Here is a 22,044-nt window from a genome sequence, read left to right on the forward strand (position 1 = left end):
ACTCATGTTACAACTTTGAGGACTAATATTACTATTTTGAGGACTCAAATTACCACTTTTAAGGCAATTGTATGCATGTCATACGTTAACATTTTGTAGAATTTTCCTAAACTTTATGGCCCCTCAATAAAAATTTATTGTGTTTTATTAGGGGATAATAAAAGTCTTCGGCGACCTTTGGACCGGTGACCGAAATCCAGCGTCTGGTTTTATGCCTCCGATAATACTCAATAAACTTTTTTGCCCCCAATAAAACCAATAAATTTTATTGCACCCGATAAAATATTTATTGTTTTTTATTGAGTTTTATTGTGGGGTAATAAAAGTATCTGGCGGCCTCTCCGGTTGTTTGGACCCAAAATGAACATTTTGGCCTGACAAGGCATGTGTTGGAGAAATTGAGCCAATGTCAGTGGCTCAAGCTATATATTGTCGACAAGCTCGAAATATATATTTAGAGGCTAAATAAAGCCTACTATGGAAGCATGGAAGCATGAAAAGTTAACTTTAGCACATTTTCCTACTTCGGCTAGGAAAAACCGAGCTAGACAAGGAAGGAGGGGTGGCAGACTAACCAAATGAAATCGAAATGTGCTGAAACTTTCCAGATCCATTCTAGACAGCCCAAGGATCATTTCTTATGAAGAGTGCAAGAGCTTTTTTTGAGTGGAAGGCCTTCAAACAATCAGCCCAATTTTCTACAGAAGCAAAACTGGAAAACTGGACCTGTAAGAGGTCCAGCAGCATTTTCAGCCCAACCACATGGAATAAAAATCTGAAAATTTGTCAGTATGATATACACTCATAGTGGAACATTTCATATGAAGAAGTCGAAGGCATATAATGAAGTCTTGTTGGAGAAATAATTGAAGGAATAAAGGGGCAGAAACTGACCTAAAACCAGCTCAATATTCACATGTTCATGTTTCCTACCCACATGAAGAAAGCTAGATGCTTTTCTCTTTTTCCTTGGATATATTTTTCTTCTACAGTCTCTTTAATAGATCATCACCACTTCCATGTTGCTGCACCTTCATGCTTTGCTTTTTTTTTTTTTTTTTACTCACTAATCTCTGTGCTTCTGATTTAGCTTAAACCAGCATAAATTTGTTTTCTTTACATTATCAAATTCATCATAACTTCACTATCAAAATCCCATATGAAGCAGATTCAAATTCTAAAAGCTAAGCTAAAACCAAATTCTAAAAGAAACAAGAGCCAAAATCCCATATGAACCAAATTCAAATGCTTTGCTTTCATTTCATCTTTTCTCTATCTTTTCCATATTTTACAAGTGAACTTAGATCTACTTTCATTATTTTTCTTCCACTCATCATTTCACTCTTCTTTTTATTCCCTATATAAACACATTCTCCTCTCATTCTAAAACACAGACCCATTCACATACAACAACAACATCTCTAAGATGATCTAAGTTCTCTCTAGAGCAAACCTCTCTAAGAGCAACTCCTCTCCTTCTCTTTCTCTTAGCGGTGATCACACTCCTAGTCCTAGTCTTCTCAGAAGCCGACTATCAATGCCACCAAACCCTCTGTCAACGTGCTTCGGTCCTAGTCTCCTCGGGAGCCGACGGTAGTGCCGCGACCACAACGGTTACAGAACCAGCCAACCAAGGGTAACGCCCTAGCAACCCAGCCAAGCTAAAGTCACGCTTTAGCAAGATCTCAACATTTCCCGGTGATTTCGCTCTGCTCAATCTGCAATATTGAGTATCGATTGTGTGAACAAGAAGAAACTACAGCAAAGTCCTTACCACAAGGCACAAAGAATCCCGCGACGAGGTTGGTGCTCTCCTCGTCTACAATCGCTCAACAGAAGTCAGGTCAAGGGACACCCCCGACGACCGCACCCGAACGGTGCTGGCACGCCCGCGCAAGAAAAGAGACTGTTGACCAGCTGCAGCAAAACTGGAGCCAAACACCGGTAACTTATATGATCTCCAACGACTTTGGGGACCTCTAGCAACCTCCAGATCTATGACCGAGGTCCAGCGTCCGGTTTTGTTGCCCCCCCCCCCCTCAACAGTACTCCATAATTTTATTGTCCCCCAATAAAATCTAGTAAACTTTTATTGCTACCTAGTAAAACTTTATTGGGTTTTATTGAGGGATAATAAAAAATCTCCAGCGACCTATTCGGTGACTTATAAGATTTCCAACAACCTCTTTGGGGACCTTTAGCAACCGGTGATCAGTGATTGGAGTCCCGTGATCTGTGATTGAAGTCCCGCGACCTATGTCCAGAGTCTGGTGTTAGGTTTTATTATCCCCTAATAATACCTGATAAGCTTTCATTCCCCGCCCAGTAAAACTTTATCAAACAATGTAACTGCTAGAGATGAGAAGAGGGGACTTTGTACCAATTAAGGGTCCTTGTTTTATGGAGGACTTTAAGGGTCCTTGTTTTAGGGAGGACTTTAGGCTACATGTTCCTTTTCTTCCACTATATGTAGTCCATTTCTCATCCATGTTGGATAATGAAAAATCAACAATACTACACTCCATTCTCTGCATCAAAACTCTCTCCATCTCTCAAGTTCTTTTATGTTCATTCTACAACACGTTATCAGCACAAGGCTCTAACCCTAGCCTGCTTGCACGCCTCTAAACGTCTTGTTCGGGACCTCTGATCAAACTCCTTTCTTCATCAAAGTTGTTTGTCTCTGTCTCTTCTATCTGACCGCCAAATTTCAGCCTTATTGGAGTGGTTTTGAGACCTGTACATCATTCGAAGTGGGAGCTGTTCAGCATGCTCGTTCCTGTGCAGATCAGCCTTCTTGCACGCCCCTAAACGTCTTGTTCGGGACCTATGATCAAAATCCTTTCTTCATCAAAGTTGTTCATCTATGTCTCTTATATCTGAACTCCAAATATCAGCCCTATTGGAGTCGTTTTGAGACATGTATGCCATTCGAAGTGGGAGCTGTTCAGAAGCAAATCTGCTTCGAATTTCAACAAGTAAGTTTTAAAGATTAAAGTTCCTGCTTTCTTGTCTTTCCAATTTCTTTATTTTTCGGGGATTTGCAACCTTCCCTTCTCCTCTATCCCACCTTTCTGTAACGTGGGTTCGATTTGCTAAAAGCGGAATCGTGAGGATTCACGCTACATACGAACTAAGAGCGTTCGTGATCTTCGGACTAAGAGCGTCCATGAGCATCGATTTTTACGAACTAAGAGCGTTCGTAGGCTACGGACTAAGAGCGTTCGTAAGCATAAAAATTTGACCATATAAATGTCATTGGTTTCAATCCAAATCCAAAAATTTGGAAACTATCAACAAAGACAGTGGTTATAACTCTCTCTCACTAGGCGTACTCAAGAGTAATTGTGATGTCTAGGAAAGGTTTGAACTGAGAGAACGGTTTTAAAAGTGAGCAACGCTTCACCAAAATCTCGCCTTACCTTACCTGGTCACAACCAAATTGGAATTACCAAACGGATTGAGTAAACTACTACTTGTCTAAGCTTGGTTATCCTTTTTGGATTAAATTTAGAAACTTTGACGTAATCATTGGCTTTCATTGAAATAAAGTGTCGATTTTGATTCGAACTTTATCCATTCAAGTATGTTTCCCGGAGAGCTAGAACGCCTCATAGATAGTGCTACTACGCACACCATACTTCGAAATAGGCAGTTATTTCTTGAGATGACACCTACTCGATCTTCAGTGACTACGATGGCAGGGTCATCTAAATTGATTCATGGTCGAGGACCAGCTCAATTCTTGTTGCCGGCTACATGGCACAATCATTAATGTCACTGAAGCTCTCTATGCTCCTAGGGCTGAAAGAACCCTTTTGAGCTTCAAAGATATAAGAGCCAATGGTTTTCATGTGGAAACACATTGTGAGAATGGACAAGAGTTCCTTTGCATCACCTCTAATGACTACGGAAATAAACGAGTATTAGAGAAACTTATATGTCGCTCTAGTGGATTGTATGCAACCACTATTAGAGTCATTGAATACAACCATGTCATGAAAGATAATTTATGGGATTCTGACACATATAGGCTTTGGCACGACCGTTTGGGACATCCAGGTCGTGATATGATGATCCGTATATTAAAGACTTCACACGGACATCTATTCTTCAAAACGAAAAGAAGTACGAACCAAAGATTGGTCCAAGGAGTTCCTTCTAAAGCCTATCATTCGTTTTGCAGAGCTTGCTCTTTAGCAAAGGTAGGATTGAGACCATCCTATGCAAAGGACACTAAAGAAAATATACCATTCACTACTAGCAAAAAGAGCAACCCACACAGATTTTTAATACACTGACTTTCACACTGATAAAAAATCAGTGGGTTTTAACTTGTAGATACAGATATCCGTGTGAAATGAATGATTGGGTCCTACATAGAACATGCTCACACTATTACTCACTGAAATCAGTGTGACTAGACTTTGTCACAGATATCTGTATGTACAAAATACTTAACTTATACTGATATCTGTGTGAATTATTTATACACAGATATCTGTTAGTAATAACAAAATTATAATCTGCAAAATAATTTTATTTTCCACAGAATTCTGTAACAATGAATTTTCACACTGTCATCCGTGTGAATGTTAAAATGACACTGATATATGTATGTTGTTTGACACAGTTATCTGTAGCAATTGCTACTTTCTCACTGACATCTGTGTCAACGTTTGTTAAAAGTGACATGTTTACATCTCACACGGATATCCATTTGTCTTATTGTTGTAATACACACAGATATCAGTGTGGATTAATGATTAAAATGATCAGAAATCTTCTCCCTCATCTTTGCAAGTTTATTCAAATTAGAGACTAAACGATTTTTATCCGAAAATTTACAGAAACAAAAATTTTGATTGACAGATGAGTGATAAAAAATAAATGATTTTTATTTTTACATCTCACACAGATATCAGTGTGTACTGAAAATTAAATAGTTAAAAAAAAATAGTACACACAGATATCTGTTTGGATTATTGTTGTTAATACCCACAGATATCAGTGTGTAGCTTAATAATAATTATTAATTGCCATAAAGCTGATCAGTATTGATTACCTCAAATTATATATTCTATACCCAATAAATTCAGTTACCCCTGTTTAGAGATAATGCATGCATCTCTCTCTCATGGTTTCAGTCGATTCAAAGGGGATCTCTCTCTCTCTCTCTCTCTCATGGTTTCAGTTGATTCAAAGGGGATCTCTCTCTCTCTCTCTCTCATGGTTTCAGTTGATTCAAAAGGGATCTGGATCTTTCTCCAAGCTTGTAGTCTCTCTCTATCTCTCATGGTTTTAGTCTATTCAAAAGGGACCTGGATCACCACGAGATCTGCTTCTTCAATTCAAAAGGGAATTGGATCTCTTGGGGTTTGATCTTAAGAAGCTCGTCGGTGCTCATATTGGAAATGATCGGAGTGAGGACTAAGAAGAGGTGGTAAGTGGTAACTGGTTTTTATGCTGAGGGATTCGAATGATTTGAGTGGATTTGCAAAATCGAGATCTGTATACATGAATATTCTACAAAAGGATCAAAAGCTTGTGCAGTACATCCAACAACACGGTCATGGAAGCTGGCGAGCTCTCCCCAAGCTTGTAGGTTTGCCTTCGATTTGTTCCATCGATAAGGATTGTTGGTTTAGCACTATGATATTTGATTTTTGGGTTACCATATATGTACTATTTCCAAGAACTTGATGATATTTCTCTTAATATTGCAGGTCTCAATCAGTGATCGTTTTGGTTTCTGGGTTTTGTGTGGTGGGTTTTTGTTAATTTTCAGTTTTGGATGCACAAAGCTGAGATTGAAGACGGTTGCCAACTTGTGGGTTTTGATTACTTTGAAGAAATTTTGGTCGGAATCTACGTCTCTCAGAATTATAATGTCCCCAACATCGATAAGTTTGCAAAGACCTTCCCCCTAATCGGCAGCCTCGAAGAGGCTTACAGGAAGCTCAAGAATAGGGAGAGAGACGAGATCGAGATCTAATTATTATCACTAAATATAATTATGTTAATTAATATCGTATTATGTAAATTAAAAAAATGCTAAAATTATACTATTATGAAAGAGATGAATTTAAAAAAAAAATTTTAAAATCTCATCAGTTCTCACACTGATGTTAAATACCAAAGATTTTTAATGGTATATTGGGGTAGAGCTGGGTCCCACCTAAAAACTCACACTGATTTTTCTATCAGTGTGGGAAGACCAAAGACCACGGCATCAAATTGAACAGACGTAGCATCTGTGAGTGTAGGGTAGCCATTGGGCTTCCCACACAGATTTCAGTAGCTATTAGGTTCTATACACACTGATTAAAATCAGTATGTATAGCTCTTTTTGCTAGTAGTGATTCTTGCAAAGAATCCAAGGTGATATTTGTGGACCTATCAAACCAACTTGTGGACCATTTAGATATTTTATGGTGTTGGTTGATGCATCGACACGTTGGTCACATGTCATGCTCTTGTCCACAAGAAATGCTGCATTTGCTAAACTCCTAGCACAAATCATTAAATTAAGGGCTCACCACCCTGATCATCCTATTAAGTCAATTCGCCTTGACAATGCTGGAGAGTTCACATCAAAAACTTTTGATGATTATTGCATGTCCATTGGGATCGAGGTTGAACACCCTGTCCCTCATGTTCACACCCAAAATGGTCTCGCAGAAGCTGTCATTAAAAGACTTCAAATGGTTGCTAGAGCATTGGTTATGCGCACCAATCTCTCTGTTTCTGCTTGGGGCTATGCAATATTGCATGCAGCTGTGCTTATTCGTCTAAGGCCCACTGCCACTCAACCCTTTTCTGCGTCCCAGATGGTGACTGGGTATGAGCCTGATGTCTCACACTTACGCATATTTGGATGTGCAGTCTATGTGCTAATTGCGCCGCCACAGCGCACCAAAATGGGTCCTCAAAGACTATTAGGCATTTATGTTGGATATGACTCTCCAACCATTATCCGCTACTTAGAACCCTTGACAGGCGATCTATTTACTGCTAGATTTGCGGATTGTCACTTTGATGAGACAGTCTTCCCGTCGTTAGGGGGAGATAAGAACACTAATGTTCAACAGGAACGACAGGAATTGTCGTGGTCTGTCCCCACTTTGTCTCATCTTGATCCCCAAACCGCACAGTCCGAAATTGAAGTGCGGAGAATTCTCGATCTTCAGAACGTAGCACATTCGATGCCTAATGCGTTTTCTGATATCGCTAAAGTGACAAGATCACATATACCTGCTGCATACGTGCCTACAAGGATTGATGTCCCTAAAAATCATGGACATGGCGCCACCCCTAGGGGTATTGGGCACGACACCGCCACCACTAATGGTGATGGCAATGTGGCTCAGGCCGGACTCCCTGCAAGGAAACGAGGGAGGCCCAAAGGTTCGATGGATTCTCGCCCAAGAAAGAAAGCGAGTTTTTTACCAAAAAAAAAAAAAGAAAAAAAAAAGAAAGAAAGCGAGTTTGGTACAAAGAGATCCATTAATCATCGATATAAATAAACCGTCTCATGAAGATATTCGGGATTATGGTTATGTCCAAGAGACATCATTGGAGGACACTCCAATGTCAGAACCAATTCCAAAGAATAGAAAGATCTCCATGAATTACACTAGTGTACATGAGACGTTGAATAGAGATTCTATTATCCTTGATAATGTGTTTGCATACTCTATTGCTCAAGGAATTATAGAACACGATGATATCGAACCTCGCTCCGTTGAAGAATGTCAACGAAGAGCAGATTGGCCTAAATGGAAAGATGTGATCCAGGTTGAATTAGATTCACTAACAAAGAGACAGGTATTTGGGCCTATAACGCTGACACCCCCAAGTATAAAGCCTGTTGGCCATAAATGGGTCTTTGTTAGAAAGCGTAATGAGAAAAATGAGGTTGTTAGATACAAAGCCCGCCTTGTGGCGCAAGGTTTCTCTTAACACCCTGGAATCGACTACGAGGAGACATATTCTCCCATAATGGACGTTATAACGTTCCGCTACCTTGTCAGTTTGGTAGTTTCCGAAAAAAAAACTTGACATGCAGCTTATGGATGTGGTTACAGCATATCTCTATGGGGATCTAAATTCAGAGATATATATGAAGGTTCCAGATGGACTTCAATTACCCAAATCAAGTGGCTCTAAACCACGGAGCGCGTTTTCAATAAGATTGAGACGCTCACTATATGGATTGAAACAATCCGGACGGATGTGGTATAACCGTCTAAGTGACTACTTGATTGGGAACAGAGGCGGAGGGAGGTAGGGCCCAGTGGGTCCCGTGCCCCACTCACATTTTCACCAAAAAGTTAATATATATATACATAGTATTAGTATTATATTAATATTAGGTTTCTAATATATAATTTTATATTTTTTTTTTCACCTACAGAGAGCACTTCACGTGCTCTTATTTGTTTTCATTGTTGGGATTGTTTGAGGAAGAAAACGTGGGCCCCACGTTTGATTTATATTATATTTTTCTTTTCCTAATTTTTTGGACATCAACAATAAAATTGATTACAATTAATGATTCTTATTTCCTCATTATCTATAGATTTTTTAAGTCTAATAGAAAAAGGATAAAAAAAAATATTCTATTAGATCAATAACGTGTGTGTGTGTGTATCGTCACTTGACGATTCTCAATCAATTCTTTTGTGAAGAGTATTGTTGTAGTCACTTCTTTTGATTCTTACTACTACTCTATTTTTCATTCAAATATATTAAGATACTTTGAAAAGAAAATCCTGGTGCAGAGGAGTCGTCAGGTATAAATACCTCATTAGATTCATCTTCGTTAAAAAAAAAAAAAAAAACAAAGAAGAATGATAGTAATTTAGAGAAGCCTTCTCCCGAAATTAATGAAAAATATCCTTCTGATCATGGAAATAGTCCTCCAATTTCAACTTATCATCATAATGTTCAAAATGAAGTACGCAGATATTATCTTCAAAAAGGTCCTTGTCAACCTAGAGCACACGAGTTTCCTGATGATTGCTTGATTGATTTCATATATTGAGAAATATATTTTTACTAGCATAGATAATGAGACTATCATGCAAGGATTTCAAAATATGAAATCTCATTGAGGGCAATTACCATTGTAATAATATTTTGTATCTTTTTTTTGTGCCCCAGTGAATCTAAATTCCTGGCTCCGCCACTGATTGGGAAGGGATATGTCAACAATGAAATATATCCATGCGTGTTTATAAAAATGACAAGTTCTGGATTTTCAATTGTAGCATTTTATGTTGATAACATGAACCTAATTGGAACTCTAGATGAGTTAAAGGAAACTGCTAAATACTTGAAATCCGAATTTGAGATGAAAGATCTTGGGAAAACACGGTTTTGTCTCGGACTAGAACTCGAGTACCGTAGTGATGGGATTATGATCCATCAGTCAGCGTATACTCAAAAATTACTAAGGCGCTTTAATGAAGATAAATCAAAGCCTGTGAGTACTCCCATGATCGGGCGTAGTCTTGAGCCCGGAAAAGATCCGTTTCGTCCAAAGGATGAGGACGAAGACTTATTAGAGGCTGAAGTGCCCGATCTAAGTGCAATAGGCGCATTGTTGTACTTAAATCAATGCACAAGACCGGATATCTCATTCGCAGTGAACTTGTTAGCTTGACATAGTTCCACACCAACATGCCGCCATTGGATTGGTATAAAGACAATCTTTCGATACTTGAGAGGTACGATTGATATGGGCCTGTTTTATCCCTACAGAGAGAAAGGAAATGACAGAAGTATGGGATCGGACCCCACAAGGCAAAACGCCACCTTCCGTGATGTAGACGTCAGTGCCGCCATCTATGGTGGCCGACGTTCTCCTCCTCCTTTTCCATCAAAATGACAATGATGTTTTGATGGGTTTTGCTGATGCAGGGTATCTCTCTGACCCTCACAAAGGACGCTCCCAAACCGGTTATGTCTTTACCATGGGAAGCATTGTGATATCTTGAAGGTCTACAAAACAGACCCTTGTTGCCATTTCCTCAAATCATGCAGAAATTATTGCACTACATAAAGCTGTACGATAATGTATATGGCTAAGGTCTATAATTAGACATATTTGAGGAAGTTGTGGTTTGAAGTCTACCACAAATGAACCTACATGCATTTACGAGAATAATGCAGCTTGTATTGAGCAAATGAAATTAGGTTTCATCAAGGGCGACAATAACAAACATATATCGCCTAAATTCTTCTACAGTCAGCAACAACAAGCACTTCTAAATATTGAAGTAAATCAAATCCGATCAGAGGATAATGTAGCGGACTTATTTACTAAGTCGTTACCAAAATCCACCTTCGAGAAACATGTGAGGAGCATCAGATTGAGGAAGTTATCTGAACTCCCATGATTGTAAGTTTCAGGGGGAGTATCCAGAAGCATACCCACTTGACCATCGTGTACTCTTTTTGTCATTCGTCCAGGGTTATTTTGTCCCACTGGGTTTTGTTACCTGGCAAGGTTTTAACGAGGCACATCTTTAGCATGGTCGCCCCACTTATACTACATCCTGAAGATGTTTTGATTCAACATATATGCATTTGCTCATCTTTTCCCTTCGACCATGGGTTTTTCCCACTGGGTTTACCGGGCAAGGTTTTGGTGTAGCAACTCTAAATGCATCCCTCTCGTAGACATACTACCTACTTATGATGCTAATAAGAAGACTCCACTTATCTCCGAATCTATGATATTGCTACTCCACACTCACGCGCGTTGTGCTCTTTTTCTCCTTCGACCAAGGTTGTTTTTTCCCACAGGGTTTTTATTACTTGGCAAAGTTTTTGACGAGGCAACTTAAAAGCGCACAGCCTAGGCAACACTATTGACATGAAATATCCAAGGGGGAGTGTTGTAAACTATTATGGCTATATCATGTAAATAGATATATATTAGAAGATGTCTTAAGGGTCTTTGTTTTAAGGAGGACTTTAAGGGTCTTTGTTTTATGGAGGACTTTAAGGGTCCTTGTTTGAGGGAGGACTTTAGGCTACATGTTCCTTATCTTCCACTATATGTAGTCCATTTCTCATCCATGTTGGATAATGAAAAATCAACAATACTACACTCCATTCTCTGCATCAAAACTCTCTCCATCTCTTAAGTTCTTTTATGTTCATGCTACAACATAAAATTAATTGTTTGAAAGCCATGGTACCAATAAAAAATGACCAGAAAACCAAAGACCATGCTATATGTATATTTTTTGACCTGCAAGTCCATGTAATTAATATAATGACTAAATACTGTTTAGTCCTTGAGCTTTTGACCATAAAACACTTCAGTCACTGATATTCTAATTTCACACGTTTAGTCCCTGTACTTCAAAATTTCAGACCAATAGATCCTTACCGTCAAAAACCTCCGTTAAGTCACGGCGAAATGTCTATTATGCCCTCAGTTCTTTTTTTTTTAATAAATTTATTCCTTTCTCTCTTTTTTTTTTAAATTCTTTTTTCTTTATTTTATTCTTTTTTTATCTTTCTTTCTTTTTATCTCTTCTCCTCCACCCCCTACAACCTCCTCTGCAGCCTCCCCTACACCGCCCTCCCCCATGGCCACCGACATCAGCAATTCAACCCCTGTCCGCTTCTGCAAGAGACTTCGCCAGTGCGACCTAAACCCGACACGGCGGCATCGCGCAGCAGCAAGGATGAGTGGACATGCTTCAGTCGATTCCCAGCGGGGGTCTGGAGGCCGTGACCGGATTGGGGGGCTGAAGTTGCGGCGGGCTTTGGTTGGAGGACTAGGAGACCATGCTGTCCGAAACGGCGTCACCTGCCATCTTCAATCTGAGCATTTTCATGCTCTTGAGCCAAACCAAGAAATTTCCTACTCACCCTCCTCACTGCCGCCTCCAAATCCATGCCCCAATCCCCACCGCCATCACCAACGCCACTGCTCCGCTGCCCAAAACCCAGCTCCCCAAAAACAAGATCAAATCCTATCCCTCCGTTGCCGCAATTGTCACCGACCCACCCTCCATGCCTTCACCACAATTGTCTATCATCAAAGCCACGAAAGATCAAATTGAATTCAACTCTGGCAACCAGTTTCAGCCCTTCTTTTGCTCTGTTCCAGAGCAACTCTTGCCATGGCTTATCTCTTCTTCTCTATCTCTCCTCCTGAAACATAGAGCATCATTACCCAAAGAAACCAACTCGACTCACCAATCGAGAGATTGTTTGAGGCTTTGAGTCACCCGACTCTACCAAATCGACTCACCCCAATTCAGCCTCATCCCTGAAATGAATTGGGCTTTCGCTGCTTTGGCTTAATTTTGAGGGAAATTTGGAGATTGGGGATTGAGATTTCTTAGCCGTGTTGGGTTGGAAGATGGAGAAGGGAAGCTGCTTTTCCCTTTTCTGAGAACCAGGGAGAGAGAGAGAGAGAGAGAGAGAGAGAGAGATGAGAAAAGAGGAATCGAATACATGAAGAAACAAACAGAAAGAATGAAAGGGAGAAAAAAATTTCCTTTTCCAAAAAAATAAAATAATTAATTAATTAAAAAAAAGAACTGAGGGCATAATAGACATTTCGCCACGACTTAATGGAGGTTTTAGACGGTAAGGACCTATTGGTCCGAAATTTTGAAGTACAGGGACTAAACGTCTGAAATTAGAAGGTCAGGGACTGAAGTGTTTTATGGTCAAAAGCTTAAGGACTAAACAGTATTTAGTCCTTAATATAATATACAAAAACCAAAAAAGAAAGCTGAAACACATCAACAATGGCAGAAGGAGCAAAGAGGTAACAGCACATACTATGCAATTTTGAGCTTAATTAGTATCTGTAAGACCCTTTCCCACAACAATTCCCATATGTTTTGGTTAATTGTTGATGTTCTTTTTGATTATTAGGCGTGCAGTTGTTACAGGTTCAAATCAAGGGATTGGATTTGGAACAGTTACGCTATTGGCTTCAGAAGGGTCAAGGTTGTGCTAACTGCTTTGGCTGAGAAGAGAGGTCTTCAAGCTATTGAAAAGCTAAAAGACTATGGCTTCTCAGATCTTGTGGTTTATCATCAGCTCGATGTAACTGACCCTAATAGCATTGCTTTCCTTGCCGATTTTGTCAAAACCCAATTTGGGAAACTCGATATCTTGGTATGACAACATATGTAATACACTTCTATATCTCTGCCATGCTCATGTGGAAAATTTTGATAACATTGTATGAACATATCCTATGTTGACATGTTCATGTCAAAGCTAGAGTACTTATGATGTAATTATCTCTGTTCATCCATTTTCGTACTTGTAAACTGTCAGTGCTAGTTCAACATAGAATCTCCAAGCCAGTAACAGGAAGGATAGTATAACTTTATTGCATTGGATTCAGGATTTTAGTTTAGTGTAAGAAAGATAAAATGTTTGGAACTTGCACAGGTAAACAATGCAGGGATTGGTGGAACCTTTGTAGACCCTGAAGCTTTCAAAGCTGCTGCAGCTGCAGGCATGGATAAGGTAAAAATGAATTCCCTTTGCTGAGTACATGATTTCATTTTCTTCAATGTGAGAAGCTGAAGCTGTTGGATTGTGAGTCCTCTCACACAAGGTGTACGTGGAGATAGTGTTCTCCCATGAACTGGTCTAATTTTATTATCATATCTGTGAAAAATCAGTCAAGCATCCACTTATATGATTCTGTGAACTCCTTTTATATGAATTATATTCCTTGAAGACTCTAAGCTTAAGTCAAAATAAATTCTTGTTTAATTAGCAACCAATTTATGAGTCAATGGAAGTACTTGATATAAATCTATTATCTGGTATTAAGTGAATAAAAATTCATTATTTGGGACGATACGGTTAATCCAAAGGCTATTGATATTTATGACTAGTAGAATATATAAGTGTCTTCTCTTTGATGCAGGATGATGTAGTAGTCAACTTGAGTAAACTAATCACTCAAACATATGAGTTAGCTGAAGAATGTGTGAAAATAATTAAACTACTATGGTGCCAAGAAAATGACTGAAGCGTGCCTTCCTCTCCTTCAGCTGCTATCTGATTCTCCAAGAGTTTCCAATATTACTTCTGGCGTGGGACAGTTAACGGTATGAAGTATGTTAACACCTATAGTTATTTAATTTTAATATTCAGAAAACTACAAATGTACTCATTTTGTGCATGTTGTTTTGATCAGCATATACCAAATGAATGGGCCAGAGGGTTGTTGAGTGATGCTGAGAATCTTACAGAAGAGAGAGTAGATGAGGTTTTGAGGGAGTTTCTAAAAGACTTCAAAGAAGATATGCTGGAAACCAAAGGCTGGCCTACTTCTCTTTCTGCATATATACTCTCCAAAGCAGCCTTGAATGCATACACTAGCTAGAATTGTGGCCAAGAAGTACACAAACATCAGCGTCAATTGTGTCTGCCCTGGATTTGTTAAAACAGAAATGAGCTTCAATGCTGGTGTCTTAACCCCTGATGAAGCTGCTGAAATTATTGTGCGGTTAACAGTGTTTCCAAATGGCAATCCTTCTGGACTCTTCTTCTCTTCAGAAGAAGTCTCACCGTATAATATACTCTTTCAATTTTATACATTGTAAATCTAGTATTTCAAATAAAAATGTTAATCATGATTGATGAAGGTATATAAACACTTTGTTTATGATAAAATGGCCTTAATAAACTGCACAATTGTTTCAAAGAGCTAGTTGGTTAGATGGCTTCAAAGTTCTAATTCGGATACCCTAGCACTTAATATTTTCCAACATCCAACTAATCTGAAAAATTAACCATATCTCTTTACAATTCCAAAGGGCAACGAGGATTTTAGTCAAAAATTACTGGGTTTGGTCGTCTGCAGTATTTTATTTATTGATTCACTTACCTACCAAAGATTCTACAAAGAGAACAAACAATCAAAGACTAAAATTTAGATATACTAAAAAATGGATACCGGCAGAAAATGACAGTAGAATTAAAGTCAATGTTCTACTAATACTAAAATCAGAAAGAGTGGTTGAAGCTCATCAACAATGGTGGAAATAGCAAATAGCTACCATCTGAAGCATTCCAGATTTTTAAAAAGTCCATCAACCATGTCTTCACTGATTTAATGCAGGTTTTCTTCTCGATCACAGGTATGCAGTTGTCAGTACTGGTTCAAATAAGGGGCTTGGATTCAGACTAGTTAGGCAGTTGGCTGCAAATGGAGTCATAACTGTGCTAACTGCCAGAGATGAAAAGAAGGGTATTGAAGCTGTTCAAAAATTAAAAGAGTTTGGTCTCTCAAACCTTGTGGCTTTTCATCCACTTGATGTTACAGACCCTACTAGCATTACCTCCTTTGCAGACTATGTCAAATGCTGATTTGGGAAACTGGATATCTTGGTATGTTAAGAATAATTCTCAATCTGTTGACATTTCTTTTTATAAAATATATGTTTATCTATCAGCTTGTCATAAAATACATAACACGAACTTATGCTGACATTTCAGTAGAACTACTTAATGCGTGAATTTCCACTCGAGCAGTACTATTATGATCTAGAGACACTAGTAATCCCTAATTATCCTCTTTTACTTGTAATTTCTAGCTGAATCTAGACTTAGTTCAACAAATAGGAAAGACAATCTCAAAGTAACTTTCTTGATTGCATTTACTATTCTAACCTTTGATTGAAATGTAAGAAAGATAAGGACCTTTGGAACTTCTACAAGTAAACAATGCAGGGGTTGGTGGAACCATTAAAGTCGACCGTGAAGCTTTCATAGCTGCTCAGCAGGTATGGTTAAGGTAAATTGATTATCAAACAAAATTAGGGATGCAACATTTGTCCAACCTGAGAACATGTAAATTAAAGTTTCTCCTCCTTGATGTAGGGAGGTGCAGAAGTAAACTGGAGTGCAATAATAACTCAAATATATGAGCTGAAGAATGTCTAAAAACAAACTATACTGTGGTGCCAAGCAAGTAACTGAAGCACTGCTTCCCCTCCTCGATCTATCCGAGTCACCAAGAGTTGTCAACACTAGCTCCACCAAGGGGGCATTAAAGGTATTTCTCCTTGTAAACTGTACATTTGTTCTCTTGGAGGAGGAAGTCCTACACACAACGAGTGTATACAACGCCTTTTTAGATATCTAATATCTGTAGATATCTTTCTACAAATTTTGTGTTTTCAAATCATCTTTTTTCTTATTTTCATGCATTTTGTTTCAGCTTATACCAAATGAGCGCAAGCTAGCAGCTGTATACATTTTGTGTTGATGAATGCACATGGTGCAAAACATTATATAATGTTATGTTAAACAGCGACCGACAAGTGTGGTCTGTGGCCCACCATTGTACCAATACTGTCTCAACTTAACCACCTATTAGGTGTTGAGTTTTAATTACAAAAAGCTTCGGTACAATTGGGTATGATCCACCCACTTATAAGTTATATTTTATTTGTCACTTTTTCAATGTGAGATTTTTCCTCTCCAACAGTACTTCACATCATCTTGAGAATTCTACCAACTATTTCTGTAGTTAGTGCCAAAATCACCTTAATTAATAAAGTGCAGAAATTTCAAAAAGCCTGTTAGCTTGATGCTTCATGGTTACAACTAGTAGTGGGACACCATCTAGTAAATCAATCATATTGTTCTATTTCCGCTTAACTGATTGGACAAGTTCAAGTCTGCCTTCAAAAATGGTCATGACTGTGTTTTTTTTTTTTTTTTTTGAAAAGCAATGGTCAAGACTGTGTTAACTACTTTAGATAAAAACAGATGGGGTACTTTGGCAGTTGAAAAATTTTGAGAGTTTGGCCTTACTGACCTTGTGGTTTTCCATCAGCTGGATGTGAGAAACCCTGCAAGGATTGCTACTCTTTGAGGAATTTGTTGATAAAGTAATCTGGGACGGTCCAGTTTGATGGTGAGGAAGTTTGATGTTGTTGTGGTGGTGGTGTTGGTGGGGGTAGCCATGGGAAGGAGAGGGAACAGATAGTAGAAAAAAAAATGAGCAAGAAGAGTTTTAGACAAAGGCTCTTGATACCATGATAAAGTAATCTGGGGTTCACATCCAAAACCAATTGGCAATGGATAGAGTGGCCCAAACCCTTATAAACTCACTAGCAAGGTCCTATTCTTCCCATGTGGGATGTATATACTCTCAACATTTGTCAAAACTCAATTTGGGAAACTGGAGATCTTGGTACGATAAAAATGCGCATATAATACACATCTCTATCTCTTTCAAGCACATGCTGAAAGTCTGTCTAGGTATGTGAACCTAGAGCGCGCGCGCGCACACACACACACACACACACACACACACACACACACACACACACACACACACACATATATATATATATATATTGTAACGCCCCGATTTGCACCTCCTCACACACACACACACATTTGCACCTCCTCAAATCGATCACGTTACAGTGCCGCGAACCATTAGGAGCATAAGCTAAAAATAGTTCAGCCACACTCCTAAAGATACGCAAGGCATTTGAATAAGATTTGACAAAAAATGTCTTTTCAATGGAAGGTAAAATCAAGCTAGAAGCATGATAAGCTGATCAAGTTGAGTAGAATACCAAAGGAACTTGGTATGCAATTTCTGAATCAATAACTTCATAGCAAACACATAACCGGTAGAAAATAATTGAAGAAGATGTTCCGATCAATTGTTACAAACTTACTACAAAACAAGGATTTATGAAATAGGTAGAATCATGAGATAGATAATAGGATTTGGAATCCACAATCCAAAACCTGTTAACGGGAACAACTTTTCGACAATACACAAATTTGAAATTGAGAGAAAGCATGCCACACCCATCGCCAATCCTAGCTGTCCCGTCTTCGTGCACAGTACCTGCAATCACACAACTGTTGTATGGGTGAGCAATCGTCCTCGCTAGCCCAGTAGAGGGCTCAACCCCAGCTAGGTTTGAAAAAAATTCTAATATATAAACATAGGTGCCGGCGAGTAAGTAAAAACTACATATATAGATGAAATCCACATTGAAAACATTTTCTATAAACTCAAACATTCGGATATTCGATTAACAAACCTGATGACCGATCATAAAGCCAACTACACCCTTACCACGATTACTATCGTTTAAACCGGCAAGGCGTAGCGAGAGTGTCCACTTACGCCGTATCACCTAGAAGCAGTGCCACACCTCAAAGGATGTCAGACACTCTACCGTCCATACGGCCCCTCCGGAGGTTTAGGGGATCGAAGCCCAAGGAAGTTGCTATGCTCCTCTCACTCTCAGGTCACCCTCATTATCTCAAATAAGAATAATCATAGAAAACCAATTTTCAAACTATAAAACAGTATAGAAAACCACTAACTAGGGCGAGTCCCCCCACCTGGAGTCCAAAGCTAAGGGATGTTGGGTGAATAATCGATGCAACACCATCGTCCACTGATCTCCTTTGAGTTATAGGAGGCCCTAATCCGGAAATAAGCAAGTGTCACTAACTATATGGAAGTGAAAGATGACAAAGCTGAATTTTTTGGAATTGGACAGTCTGATGGTATAGACATAGTAAACATTGACCAATCAAGCTAAAAATTTCCAGAAATAAAGTTCAAGGTGTACTGAATACATCCCAAAAGGAATCAAGTAAAAAGGATGAAAATTGAAAGAGTTATGCTCAAAACATTTCAGCTGGTCAGAAATTGAACGAAACTGAATCGGTTTCGAGATTCCTTAATGAGGCTGAAAATAACAAGCTTTGGATATTAGCTTTAGTAAAAACATCACTGAGGTGACGTGAAGGCTTCACAATACTTGCAAATCATTTAACCAGAGACAAAAACATACTGAAAAGACAATCGATTTTGATGTGTTCAGAAAGGGAAAATGGAGTCTCTTTCAAATTGAAATGCACATGAATAGGCTCCAATATGCAAGGTGTTTGGCTCCAATTTTGTTGCAGCTGGTCAACAGTCTCTTTTCTTGCGCGGGCGTGCCAGCACCGTTCGGGTGCGGTCGTCGGGGGTGTCCCTTGACCTGACTTCTATCAAGCGATTGTAGACGAGGAGAGCACCAACCTCGTCGTGGGATTCTTTCTGCCTCGTGGTGAGGACTTTGCTGAAGTCTCTTCTTGTTAACACAATCGATACTCAATATTGCAGATTGAGCAGAGCGAAATCACCGGGAAGTATTGAGATCTTGCTAAAGCGTGACTTTAGCTTGGCTGGGTTGCTAGGGCGTTACCCTTGCTTGGCTGGTTCTGTAACCGTTGTGGTCGCGGCACTACCGTCGGTTCCCGAGGAGACTAGGACCGAAGCACGTTGACAGAGGGTTTGGTGGCACTGAAAGTCGGCTTCTGAGAAGACTAGGACTAGTAGTGTGATCACCGGTAAGAGAAAGAGAAAGAGAGGGAGAGGAGTTGCTCTTAGAGAGGTTTGCTCTAGAGAGAACTTAGATCATCTTAGAGATGTTGTTGTTGAATGTGAATGGGTCGTGAATGGGAGGAGAAGGTGTTTATATAGGGAAGAAAAAGAAGAGTGAAATGATGAGTGGAAGAAAAATAATGAAAGTAGATCTAAGTTCACTTGTAAAATATGGAAAAGATAGAGAAAAGATGAAATGAAAGCAAAGCATGAAGGTGCAGCAACATGGAAGTGGTGATGATCTATTAAAGAGATTGTAGAAGAAAAATATATCCAAGGAAAAAGAGAAAAGCATCTAGCTTTCTTCATGTGGGTAGGAAACATGAACATGTGAATATTGAGCTGGTTTTAGGTCAGTTTCTGCCCCTTTATTCCTTCAATTATTTCTCCAACAAGACTTCATTATATGCCTTCGACTTCTTCATATGAAATGTTCCACTATGAGTGTAGATCATCCTGACAAATTTTCAGATTTTTATTCCATGTGGTTGGGCCGAAAATGCTGCTGGACCTCTTACAGGTCCAGTTTTCCAGTTTTGCTTCTGTAGAAAATTGGGCTGATTGTTTGAAGGCCTTCCACTCAAAAAAAGCTCTTGCACTCTTCATAAGAAATGATCCTTGGGCTGTCTAGAATGGATCTGGAAAGTTTCAGCACATTTTGATTTCATTTGGTTAGTCTGCCACCCCTCCTTCCTTGTCTAGCTCGGTTTTTCCTAGCCGAAGTAGGAAAATATGCTAAAGTTGACTTGTCATACTTCCATAGTAGGCTTTATTTAGCCTCTAAATATATATTTCGAGCTTGTCGACAATATATAGCTTGAGCCACTGATATTGGCTCAATTTCTCCAAGACGTGCCTTATCAGGCCAAAATGTTCATTTTGGGTCCAAACACAAGGAATTCAATCCAAAAAGGATTCTGTATGAGGTTAATATAAAACTCAGGGAGTTTGATAAAGTAAACCCAAATTTCAAATACAAGCTAAGCAATATGAGAGCATGTTGTATGAATATAGATACAAAACCAGAAACCAGCCAATCATATCATTAACCACATTAAGAACAAATTTAAGAGAAAATAGGACACTCACCACTGAACCAACTTTCCCTCATGAAATTCGACAGGAAAAGATGGAGACAAGACGAATTTGGCCAAGCCCAGTCATATATCAAGGAATGCCACTTCCGATTTGAACATGCAAGGTAAAATAAGAGGACCTCATTGAGTAGGATACTCAATAAAGTATATTGAGTTCTAAAATTGGTAGGAAGAGAAGGAAATATAAACTGAACAATGATATTACCTCATAATAGAATTATTTCCAAGGGAATTTGAGGAATCCTGATAAGGAAAGAGGATAAAGAAAAGCTGAAGCTCGAAATCTGCTGATTTCTGAGCTACCTCTACTCAGATAGATATACAGACTTCATTACAGATCTGATCGCACTGATTTTTGGATTTGTTATAGATGAGATGATGACTTGATGAAGAACGTTTTTCGATCAGAGGCTTCGATTTAGGTGCATTAAGGTATGCAAACTGACTGACGTAAACAGGGCTAAGAGAAGCTTCACGAGGAGAAGAAAGGGAGTTTTTGTTTTCCGGCCGAAAAAGGTCAAGCTTGTTTTTTTTTTTTTTTGGGCAATGAGTATTTGGGAGGGGGGAAGGCAGGACCCCCCGGCCCAGGAACTTTATGATCGGCCGTTTGCCCCGATTACTCGAGGCTGGCCTTGGTAGGAGCCCAACTAATATCTGGGCCCCGAACCGGTTACAATTGGGAGTAGACAGACCCCGCAACGTCCCAAAGCCCACACTACCACACTGAAGTGGTCAGGCGGTAGGACCCGCAGGTATCCGCAATCAAGCCTCGAGATGACTTAGACACCCGTGAATTTGGCACATTTCACCAGCGTTCACATGGGCCCCGCAAGACCCCGACACTCAGCAACCTACCAGCAAGGGATAAATTGACAACTCTGGGGCTCGAACCTTGGATGGGGGTGCCAACCAAGGCAAGACCTTGCTTTTGCCAATCCTGCCAACCCTTGTGTCAAGCTTGTTTCTTAAAGAACTACTTTTGAGAATTGGGCTTAATAAGGTTAGTATCGATGGAGTTCTCTAGAAAGAGGTTAACGATATGGGATGATAATAATAAACTTAAGAAAATAATATGTTAGGAATCAATATAAATTGTAGAAAAGAGATAATTATTTAAAAGTAATATAGAAGTTGAACAAATTTTGTAAATAATAATTTTGCAAGAATTGTCATAAGAGATATGTTGAAGATTAGGAAACAACCAAAAACTTATCCGTCGAAACTCAAAAGAGACACTTGAAATTTCCGGGTCTCACACACACACACATATATATATCTAGGTTTTACATTACTGTCTTATAGTTTGTTGACCTAAAAGAAAAAAAAATGGAGAGGGAGAAGAAGAGTATAGCTGCCAGACATATACTGATGTATGACCTCAATACCTCATTGACCATTGCAGGGAACTATGAAGTGGCAATAGAGTGCTCTTTCTTCCTTTATCAAAACTTAATAAGGAATCGAATCAATCATCAAAAGAATCTAACAAAGGAGGACAACCTAGTTATTCCAAACACTACAAAC

The 22,044-nt window shown here is 39.1% G+C and overlaps 1 long non-coding RNA gene and 1 pseudogene across 2 annotated transcripts; one reads left to right on the forward strand and one right to left on the reverse strand.

Annotated features, from left to right (window-relative positions):
* Window positions 1-12,740: 12,740 nt before the first annotated feature.
* Window positions 12,741-14,677, forward strand: LOC133714883 ((+)-neomenthol dehydrogenase-like; annotated as a pseudogene).
* A 2,941-nt stretch (window positions 14,678-17,618) lies between these two features.
* On the reverse strand, window positions 17,619-20,813 carry LOC133714892 (uncharacterized). Of its 2 annotated transcripts, none has more exons than XR_009848851.1 (3): window positions 20,513-20,813; window positions 18,119-18,473; window positions 17,619-17,898 (listed from the first exon to the last, which is right to left on the reverse strand). It is a non-coding gene; the product is annotated as an uncharacterized LOC133714892 (long non-coding RNA). The 2 variants fall into 2 exon arrangements; XR_009848850.1 differs by having other exon boundaries at window positions 18,084-18,473.
* Between the last annotated feature and the right edge of the window lie 1,231 nt (window positions 20,814-22,044).

Source organism: Rosa rugosa, chromosome 6, assembly GCF_958449725.1.
Source record: "Rosa rugosa chromosome 6, drRosRugo1.1, whole genome shotgun sequence".
In the NCBI taxonomy this organism is placed as follows: Eukaryota; Viridiplantae; Streptophyta; class Magnoliopsida; order Rosales; family Rosaceae; genus Rosa; species Rosa rugosa.